The 11,627-nt window shown below is 36.6% G+C and overlaps 1 long non-coding RNA gene across 1 annotated transcript; it reads right to left on the reverse strand.

Moving 5' to 3' along the window:
• Window positions 1-468: 468 nt before the first annotated feature.
• LOC106532116 (uncharacterized) lies at window positions 469-8,109 on the reverse strand. The gene is made up of 3 exons (XR_001312026.1): window positions 7,518-8,109; window positions 578-718; window positions 469-503 (listed from the first exon to the last, which is right to left on the reverse strand). It is a non-coding gene; the product is annotated as an uncharacterized LOC106532116 (long non-coding RNA).
• Window positions 8,110-11,627: the final 3,518 nt, after the last annotated feature.

The raw sequence follows: 11,627 nt of genomic DNA on the forward strand, positions 1-11,627 counted from the left end.
GGACAGAATCATTCAAATAAAAGGACTGTACTTAAGAAGTATTTGCAGCCTTGATATATGTTAATAAACTGAAACAGCTGGACTAGTGCATCCTAAATTTAACATCCATTCATTCTTTTAATACAACAGTCATTTCTGCAGTTTTTGGGGAGGTCACCTCCTAATAAATGTCCTTACAGAAAATCTAACTGCTCATTTTAAATCTACACTTTGACTTTTAATACTTAACTACAACAAATATCACATACTTTAAGAATTTTACTCAAGTTATATTCCTAAAGGAGACTTTAACTTTTACCAAAGTAAGTTTTTGATAAGATACTTGTACTTTTACTCAAGTACGACTTAGTGGTACTTTACAACACTGCACCTCCCTAAGGAGGCATCGTCACCAGACGAACCCCGTCTGGCTCCCCTGGATGTGGAGGAGCAGCAGCTCTACTCTGAGTCCCTCCTGGAGAACTGAACCTCTCAGCCTCTCTCTAAGGGAGAGTCCAGCTAACCTGTGGAGAAAATGTTTCAATATGTTAATATTTCAGAGCACTAAATATGTTTTTGTACTCCAAACACTCATTACCTTATTGCTAATTAACCATAACGTTCAATCAAACTCTCCACAAAAAGGAAACCCTCCTCCATCAGTGGCAGGAACCTGGGACAGGTTGATCAGAGGTCAACAGGTGAATGAGGTGGTGCATTAACTTGTCACTGTGCCATTCTGTGGATAATTAACACATAAAATAATTATAAATCTTGTCAATAATACTACAATAAAATAAATGATATATAACTCATGAATTGTGGTTTTTCAAACACAAATAAACAAATATCTTATATTTTATGCCACAGCTCTGCAGCCTCGTGTATTAGACACTGGAAAGTTGCACCTCTCTCGTCCTCATTAAGCACTGGCAGCTTCCTAACCTTTGTGTTTGAGGCATGCTATCTGCAGGACTTGGTGCACGTTTGCATATTGCTGCTCCTGGGTCATCGTCTGCTTCATCTCTCTTATTAAAGTGGACTCTAAGATTCTGTAACGCTCCATCAGCTTAGCTTTGAGTGGTGCAATCATAGATGACATGTATCTCCTTCGTTGAGTGTTTGCACATCATTTACACCTTTCCTCAGATTTTTGTCCAGGAGTGAAGCACACACTGCAGCTTGTTGTTCCACAAACTGCTGTGACTTTTCAAAAGAACTGTTCCAGCGTGTTCTCACGTCTGATTTTAGTTTGTGTTCTGGAAGTTTGAGTAACTTCTGCTTCTCTTTCAGGTTGCCACTGTGCTGCAGTGGGAAAATGACACGATCCGTCTAACTTTGCCCAGGACACGTGCGGCACCAGTACATTTCAGGCCTTTCTGTGTGGTCGAGTTTATAGCCTTTAAAATGAGGTGACAGATTTGGCTCTACTCCTGCTGTGGTCATGTTGCCAGCGTTATCTGTTACAACCACAGGTTTGTTGTCTGCTATTTTCCACTCCTCCCATGCGTCCTTTAAAACTGTGCCAAGATTCATTCCTGTGTGAGCGTCACTCAGAACCTGCGTCTGAAGAATGTGATTCTTTGTTTGTCAGTTGTCAATGTGATGACAGGTTACAGTTACAGTTGCTTGGGTTGTATGACGTCCAACCAGTTGTAGTGATGGTGACTCTGTCTACAATGAAGTGCTGCCTCCATGGTATTATATATCTCGGATCCAAAGTATGCAGTAGTTCACAAAAGCTTCATTTTCAACAACGCAGTAAGGTCTCATATCTTTACAAATGAAATATGAAATACCATCTGTGATACTTATTGCTCTTTTTGAACCGTTGTTCAGCTGTTGTGGGAAGAAACCAGTCAAAGTTGGCGTGGTGTCTGGAACGGTAACACCGGCAGAGCTAACATGGCTATCAATGCTATGTTTCTTCTTTAGGTGAACTGTTAAATTTGTTGTGTTTCGAGTATTTTAACGCACACTGGCACGTTTTGCATATGGCATGAGCTTTGTTGAGACGACCTTCTGTCGGAGTCCAAAGTATTTCCAGACCGTTGATTTAAATCTGACAGGAGAGAATCTATGTTTTCTGCCCTGACAGCTCCTCTTGTTGTAAAACAACAAAAAATGTTTAAAGAGTTGTAAAAAAAAAGTCTCATACACTGAATATTAGATCAACATCTAGAACTGAGTCACTTTTCCTATCACTACAGAGCTTTATCAGCAATACAATAGATTTTTATATTTTTATTTTTAAATAACTGGAGGTTTTTATGTCAACTTTTCATCAATAATGACATCCAAGAACTTCTCCTCACTGAATATCAGTACCAACAACGCTAAATGGGACATCACTAGTTTTCTTTCATTACCAAATATCATGTATTTAGTGTTACCCAAAATCAAACATAACTTCAGTTTGTATTTTTACAAATTCTGCCTGTATCATCTCCAACATCTGTTCTGTATCTTCACCTGAACCAAAATTGTGGTTCATCTGCAAACACAACACATTTCAAAAGTGTCGACACACTAACCAAGTCATTCATGTAGAAAACAAACAGCTTTGGTCCGAGCACAGAACCATGAGGAACTCCACAACCAATATTACATAATTCAGATCTTAAATTATTTATTTGAACAAACTGTTTCCTGTTATTGACATAATTAGATACTGTAGTGCTGATCCTCTAATGCCAGATTTATTCAGCTTCCCAATAACTTCATCAAAAGTGTTCAAATCTTCTTTAAATCAACAGAAATGTGAACAAAATAAAGTTTTTGATCAACACAACTCCATGAAAGTCATTGACGTAGCAGAAAAAAATGTTTGTTGTTTTAATTAAAAGCTTGTTTGATTTAATTGGACCTGTTTTTAACTGTAACTCTGTGGTTTGACATTCTGATCCACCCACCTGCTGACATTCACCTGTTGGCATTTTAAACCTGTTTTCATTTGATTTATGGATACTGTAAATTGTAAAATCCTGACTCCTCCTCCTGGTGATGGTTATAATTATTTACAGAAGAATGTGGTTTGGACTCCTGACAGAAACCTCAAAAACTGATTCATTAACCTTTGATTCTCTGACACGTTACTGCAGGTCTGTTTAAAACAGAGGACAGAGTGGACATGTTGTCTCCACAGAGACATCGTCCTCTGTCCTCAACACAACTACCTCCATGTCCTCGAACTGCATCCTTCTACTGATATACCCACTGTCCCTCCTCTGGACATGTCCAAACCATCTGTCTGTCCTCTGACTTTATGTCCCAGTCCCTCAACCTGCACTGTTCCTCTGAACCTCTTGGTCTCTCACAAGAACCTCAACTTTCATTTACTTCAGATTTATAATTGATTTCATAAATCCTGAACAGAATATGTTGAAACAGTTGAATTAAACAGAAACTAATAATCAAAGGTAGTCGCTCTGTGTCAAAGACACAATGTTGAAGTGAGTTTTCAGGTCTGACTCCTTGAGCTGTGAGATCCTGACCCACCAGTCTGTCAACAACTGGATCGATGTCAGAAACCCTGGAGGCACAACAGAGTTATCACCTGAAGCTTCAACAACAAACACAATTAACTGCTCATAATAAAATCACAATGAGAGAGTTTGGTTTGTCATTGCACCATTAAGCACAACGGAAATACAGTTCATCAGTACATCTGACACAAGTTCAGACAAGAAAATGATGTCATGTGGTTCAAACTCTGTCTTCAAAATAAATTTGATTTGTTGATTATATTTACTGTTAAAGTACAGAGCTCATAAAGGTGTGTTACTTTCCAACATTCAGGTAAATTTTGTTAAAACAGAGAGCTGTTATTATCTTAAAGGAATTGAAATGTTTGTGAAATCCTGGTTTGGTACGAGCCTGAAGGAATGATCCACTTTAATCCAGGGAATAAGATTATGGAACAGCCTGGAAGATGAGGTTAAAATGCCAAATCCTTGTATGTATTGAAGAGAATGATAAAAACTAGTTTTCTGAAGAAAAATAGAGAATTATAAGTGAATTCATGATAATTGTTGTTTGAGTTGGTGTCTCAATTTTTGTTTTGAATTCATTTTAAGTGTTTTAAGTCGTTTTGATTTTTGTTGTATTTTTACTTTTCTTTTGAACATATTTTGGGTATAAAAAGGGGCAGATATAAGATTTATTCTTCTTCTGCTGCTTTTCATTTCATTTGTTTTCATTTTAATTGTGTGTTTTTGAACTTTGTTAATTTTGTATTACAAATGAAATGATTAAACTACTACTACTAAATGAGAGTAAAGAAACAAACCTGGTTAAGGAGGAACAAACAGGACAGACTGGACCAGAACCCTGACCCTGTTGTCTTGTATTGACTCTAAAAGTGATTCAGTTCTTGATGTAGATCTAATGATCAGTTTCTGAGACTTTCTTTACAACTCCTTAAACATTTTTGTTGTTTTACAACAAGAGGACCATGAGGTGTTTGTGTTTACAGTAGGGTCGAACAATACATCGATGTACATCGATTAAATGATTAACGGTTCAATTACATCTTGGCAAAAGCAAAACAGTGATTCCTTCCATCATCTTTAAAACATGCTTTTATTTGTCTGTGTCACCATTTCTGTGCACGGCTGCACGTTGGGYGCCTTTTGGCAGCAACATGGCAGCAGCTGAGGCAGAAAACACAGACGAAGAAATTCACCCTCCTGTCTGATTTAAATCAACTTTGGATTCACTTTTTATGTTTGCTGTTTATTTTCTTCATTTATACAACAGATAAACTTTTTGACAGACTGAACTTGTTATGGATCTTTTCTATATTGCCTTGAAGGAAAATGAATGTTTTATTGTGTTTTTTCTGTTTTGACAGCTCCAGAGTCTTTGGGCAGGTCTAGATTTCAGACCAAACCTGAGGGTCCAAGTGGATCCTGGTCTTCTTGACTTTGATCATCAGAGCAGAGCTGCAGTTCTTTCTAGAAAACCCTTTGAGGCAGAAAATACTTTGGATTCTGACAGAAGGGTGGCTCAAGACGAAGCTCATGCCATATGCAACAGTGAGTGAGTGACATGACGCTGATTAGATATTTCTGTGACGGGAGGGGTGAGACAATGAGTGAAGGCTTGGCTGTGACTTGACTTGGCAGAGAACAGGTTAAATTCATGACACCTATGCTTAATAGTTTTTGAGCAATAACCATTTTTGTATGTCCAGATACCACTTTTTCAGATAAATTGGGGGTCTGGGAGGGTGGGGGGCACTGATTGGTGGGCCTGATGGATAGAGCTTCATCAGAGCTAAACAACAAAAGAAATCTGAAGTTGCTATGCTGAACAGTTTCTAAGTTATAAGCATTTTTTCATGTCCAGACCCCCCTTTTTCAGGTAAAATGGGGGTCCGGGGAGGTGGGAGGCACTGATTGGTGGGCCTGATGAATAGAGCTTCATCAGAGGTAAACAACAAAAGAAATTTGAAGCTTCCATGTTGAACAGTTTCTGAGTTAAAAGCATTTTTGCATGTCCAGACACCCCCAATTTGAAAGGAGCCCCCTCCTCAAATATGGGGTCTATTGTAAAACCATTGGCTGGTGCAGTGTAGGTCAGACTGATCTACAGCCCTGGCAAATTTCATGTTGATTGGTGCAGCTGTTTTTGTGCTACGGTTGACCAAATATCTCCGGAGAGAAAATAAATAAATAAACAGTACGAAAACAATGTGACTCCCGCTTACGCTTCGTGGGCGGGGGTCATAATAAAAATTGGTCTCGGTTGCAGCTCAGGGGTCTTCAACAGGATAATGAGCCAAAACAGCTAAAAACACCAAGAATGGCTCAGAGGAAAACACTGGACTGTTCTGAAGTGGTCTTTTATAAAGAAAAGACTGGAAACCCTTCAAACCTGAGAACCTGGAGCAGTTTGTTGACGAGGAACAAAATACCTGCTGAGAGCGGCAGACGTCTGACTGACAGTTACAGGAACCGTTTGATTGACTGATTGACTCAAAGGTTGTTAAACTAAATATTAATTTAACGTTCAATCATTTCTGCCCAGGCCTGTTGTATGAGTTTTATTTTTTTTATAATTCTGCTGAATCATGGCTGAAAAGCCTTGCCTGACTATCATTTGTTCATTTTTATAGAATTTTTATTTATTATTACGTTTGTCAGATTCAAGTTATTTCTGTGAACTTTGTGGGTTTTTCTTTCATTAAACAAGGGCCAACAACAGTTTTGTTCACTTGTTTATCATATCAACCATAATCAGTTATTATTAACAATGCATTTGCTACATCTTCTACTGGTTGCTGACCTCTAAACCCATATTGAGAATCAGATAAAATTAAATACTTTTCTATAAATTTATCAAGTTGTAGCAAAAATAATTTTCCTAAAATTTTTGAAAATTACGAGAAGAGAGATGGGTCTAAAATTGGAGAATTAATGTTTATCCCCACTTTTAAATAATGGGATGATTGTTGCTGTTTTTATTTTAATGAGAAATGTGTCTGTTGGAAATGACATTATACAAATAAATGTCAAATTCTATAGTATTTTTTACAAACCACATATCAGTTCCAGCTGAATCAGCAGACTTTTTGTTTTTTAGGTTTTTCACGATGTCATATATTTCCTTCTCATTAATTCCTCTAATAAAAATCAACTGATGTTTGGGTTAATATTACCTTCATCTGAACAATCTTTATCACTAGACACCATGATACTGTTTGATAAGTCATGTCCAACATTTACAAAATATTTATTAAATCCATTTGAACTGTCTTTGGTCTCATCTATTATTTTATATATTATAAATATATATTATATTTCCATCATTTCTAAAAAAAATATTGGAATGCAAAGCATTTTTTAAATTAAATATTTGAGCACTCTCCATGTTTCCTGGATGTTACTTTTATGCTGCTCCTTAGATTGGTAGTACTTCTTTTTGCTGTTTTTAATAATATTTGTTAATTGGTTTTTACATATCTTATAATTATTTTAGCACATTCARTTCTATGTTTAAAATGTTTTGATTTTGTATGAAAGAGCACTACTTATGTCTGTTTTATAAAAAAATGTGAAAAATCTACAAAAACAGGAAAGTGGTCAGTATTATCATTTATAAGACCAGAGATTGTTTTAATATCAACTGTGTTTACAAATACGTTATCAATTAAAGTAGCAGTACCTGTTATTCTACTTCGTTAAATAATTTGTGAAAAAAGGTTAGATTTAATAACTCAATATTAATATCACCACATACAATCTGAATCTTATTGCATGGAATTGATAATTTATTGTTAAATGTATGTTCCTGGAGTTTTATAAACACTAGTCAGGTAAATGTTTCTTTGTTTTTAACATTGATTCAAACATATCTTGTACAGTTATCACACACATGTTCCCCTGTGGTGCATGTTAGAGCAGTATCAACATATAAAGCAGCTCCTCCTCCTTTTCTACCAAGTCTTTTTATAGAAAACATTTCAACATTTCAAACATTTCAAGCACCTTCTATTGTCAAGCTAATATTAAATTATTCATCGGTGTAATACTCACAGTTACTGTTGATATTATTATAGAAGGGATTTTTCTGGATCAATAGGATCCCCAAAGTCATACGATTTATGTTCGCTGTAATCAAAGGTCCTAAAGTTCATAATTTCCCATGTAGTTTTCATGCCTGGTGTTCAGCATCAAAGTCCTTTAAAAAATAAACAAGCTCTTCATTTTTACTGTCTTTAAATGGGAACCAAAAGTCCTCCTCACACCCAGTCAATTAAATAAAGAACGAAGTGTTCCTCACGTGAGCAGATTGTTTTTTTTAATATCTCTAAAACCTAAATTCCTCCTCCAACCAGTCAATTAAATAAAGAACGAAGTGTTCCTCACGTGAGCTGATTGTTTTCTTTTAATGTCCATTAAAAGTGCTCCATGTGGCCACAGTCAATCTGTTGTAGTTCTTCATGTGTACTGGTCCAGATCTTTAAGATCCCTTATCATGAGGACTTTGGCTTCCTCAGGTGTCCCTTCCAGCCGAATCTTTATTTCGCAAGTTATTGTCCATATTGATTGAATCTTGTTTTGTCTTCTTAAAATATGTGCCTGTCTTGCAATGTCAACAGTCTTCTTAGTGAGGTGTTCATTTAGATTCATGTTCTTTATGTTCTTTTGCTTGCCCAAGAAGTTCAATCTTATGCTTTCTGCTCACAAATCTGAGTATTATTGCAAGTTTTGCTTTTTTATCCTTAAGTTGTAGAGCATGACAGATAACTCTGTTAGAATAGTTTATTTTGATATTTTTACTCAGAAAATAATTGACAACTTGACCCTCCAATGTTTGTAGCTCCTCAGTCGAGGCATCCCCACCACTGATCTCTGGATTAAGATATCAGAATAATCCAGATATGAAAATGTAGCCTTTAAAGCCAAGAATCTGAAAATGTAATTAGGTCATTTTGACCAAATTTGACTTAATCCTCATTTCAATATGATGGGTCACATGTAAGAAAACAACTTGAAATACACATCCTGAAAACCTCACACATCTAAAACATGTAACAAAAATCACAACAATCTTCTTTTGCTAATGCATTATATAAAAAGCAATCATGTATTTCTGATAGTGTGATTGTTCTACGGAAAAATAATGAAAGTTTGATTGTAGTCCCACCGCATGTTGAAGTGTCGCTCAGAACATCTAAAACAAAACTCTACAAAAGTTGCTCYGTGGAGCATGAATRAGAAAATATTGTTCATCATTTATAGAGTGCAAATAATGAATAGRAAACATATTGTAAAATATTTTCAATAATCTGAATAAGATTAGACAAACACATTTATATGTAAACCATTAATTTTACTGTTTTACTATACTTTTGTTTAGATTGAACTGACTGTATTTTCTGTCATATTTACTGTATTAACCAAACAAACAGAACACTTGACACCCAGGCTGAGTCAACCTACCCCCTCCACGGGCCAGCGGCTTTGCCCCCAGCCAACCCAACTCCCCAGCTCATGAGACCCGTAGCCCACCAGCTCCCCGAAGGCCCCCAGCCCAGAACCAAAGCACAAACCGGTCCGTAGCCCCAGCAACCAGCCAGCGAGGGCACAAGCCCCCCAGCCCCACCAGGACCACAGCCCAGGGGCAACACAACCCCAGAATCCCAAGCTCCCCCGCCCACCCCTCGCCCACCACCGCACAGCTAGGCCACCAGGTCAGCGACCTGTGACCGCTGCTACAGACCACCTGAGGACCTGCATGCAGTCACCGGAAGCCACCCACCCGAACTACCCTGAATAAACTTAACTAACTAATATGTTAGGTGATAGGTGATCACCTGTACACATAACATATATCACTTTACATATGCTAATAACACATCACATATTACATATCACCTTACATATCATGCTACATATACATYTGACATAGCCATAAACATATTTTTGGCATGCATATTATTGCCAAATATTCCCTTTATTTCTGTTTCACACTCATATTTGTTAAATTACTATTTAGTACTAACAGGCAAAATTAAGCTGTTCTTGTTTTGAATAAAAGTCCATTACTTGAAACTTTCCAACAGAGTTCTCTTTGGCGCAGTCTTGTGGCCAAATGTGGGAAGAGGCGTTTAAATGAGTCTGATATCAGGTTGTCATTGTGGTGCTTTGAACATGTATGTTTTGCAAGTGAAAGAAACAAATGGTTGCTTTGATTAATAAATAACTTTGCTGAATAAACCTTTATAAGCTACCATGACATGATGTCCCTTCTTAACACAGATTATTTTAAAAAATCATAAATACATCCCAACTGGAATGATGTTTGTGCTGCCAGTTCTCTGGTTTCATGACTTGTATTCACCCAGTTTATTTACTRGAAGATTATAATGAACATATAGTATTTATTTATTTTTTTAACTTTTCTTGGGGTAAACGAGCTAAACACATAAAACTGTCTGGCTCCATGTCTTTTTGTATGTCATTTACTKATTTCTTTATATTGTGCACAAATTTGCCACCAAAACACCATGAATCTGGCCGATGATTCACTCTCTCATCTCAATCAGGTAAGCAGTGCCGTAACTTTAGCACTTTGGAAGCGTTGGACATCATAGATCACCTGACTTTTACCAAACAAATCAAGCTCCAACAGAGCTTCTGAAACACTGTGGGGTTTTTTGATTCATACACTGGATCTTCAGCTTCAAACAGCCCATCACTAGTATTTAGAATTGGTTTTAAATTAATACACAAATCTTTGGAACTTTTATTATTTGTTTATTCCATAGAAACTTTATAAAGTTGAGGGKTTATGGGAGTTTTGCCCAACCAWTCTACATGTGTTCTCAGGACTTGGAGCGGGTATTTGATCATGATCCCTGAGGTAGCCTACACTATAGGTGAGAATGGGATTGGGGGTCTGCTGCAATAGGCCATTTAGATCTTGCACAAACTATGGAAGAGTTGGATTCACATTGCTGTAAATCAGACTCCTTCAGGACAAGAGTCAGGCTCTGMAAAARCTGCCCATTGTCACCAGTTCTGTTCACTTTTATGGACTGAATTTCTTGGTGCAGCCAGGAGATAGAAGAGGTTTCAACTTGACATTCTTTTCATATGTTCTGTGATACAACAGGAAGTGTGATCTTGGCAGGTTGTGAGCTAAAGTACAGTATATGATGATGAGCTAAGGTACATATGGTATAAGGGGGTGCAGGGTTTCACTTAAGGTCACTCCTAGTATGAAGATTCAGACAACTCTGACTACACAGCTCTACACCAGCATCTCATTCCTCCTGAGACAGCAACCTGGTACCATCCATCCATCCATCCATCCATCCATCCATCCATCCATCCATCCATCCATCCATCCATCCATCCATCCATCCATCCACCCATAGAGAGAACTCATACTGTGAAGGTAAACTGAATTGAATTTTTGTAAAGTAGTTTAGTTCTGTTAATCTAATTATTTGTATGGTATACAGAAAATCCATTTCACAAATATGGTTTAAATACAATATTCAATAATCAAGAAGATTTTAAAGACTTTCCACACAGAAATATAGTAAATACATTCAGTTCAATCTAAACAAAAGTATAGTAAAACAGTAAAATTAATGGTTTACATATAAATGTGTTTGTCTAATCTTATTCAGATTGAAAATATTTTACAATGAGTTTCCTATTCATTATTTGCACTCTATAAATGATGAACAATATTTTCTCATTCATGCTCCACGGAGCAACTTTCGTAGAGTTTTGTTTTAGATGTTCTAAGCGACACTTCAACATGCGGTRGGACTACAATCAAACTTTCATTATTTTTCCGTGGAAACAATCACACTATCAGAAATACATGACTGCTTTTTATATAATGCATTAGAAAAAAAGATTGTTGTGATTTTTGTTACATGTTTTAGATGTGTGAGGTTTTCAAGATGTGTATTTCAAGTTGTTTTCTTACATGTGACCCATCATATTGAAATGAGGATTAAGTCAAATTTGGTCAAAATGAACTAATTACATTTTCAGATTTTTGGCTTTAAAGGCTACATTTTTATACCTGGATAATTCTGTTATCATAATTAAATCCATATATGACTTAATTTGTCTTGTTGGTTACAATAATCCATAAATATTTGGTCTGAATCCTAATTT

The sequence above is a fragment of the Austrofundulus limnaeus genome, unplaced genomic scaffold (genome assembly GCF_001266775.1).
Source record: "Austrofundulus limnaeus strain Quisiro unplaced genomic scaffold, Austrofundulus_limnaeus-1.0 Scaffold718, whole genome shotgun sequence".
Lineage (NCBI taxonomy): Eukaryota > Metazoa > Chordata > Actinopteri > Cyprinodontiformes > Rivulidae > Austrofundulus > Austrofundulus limnaeus.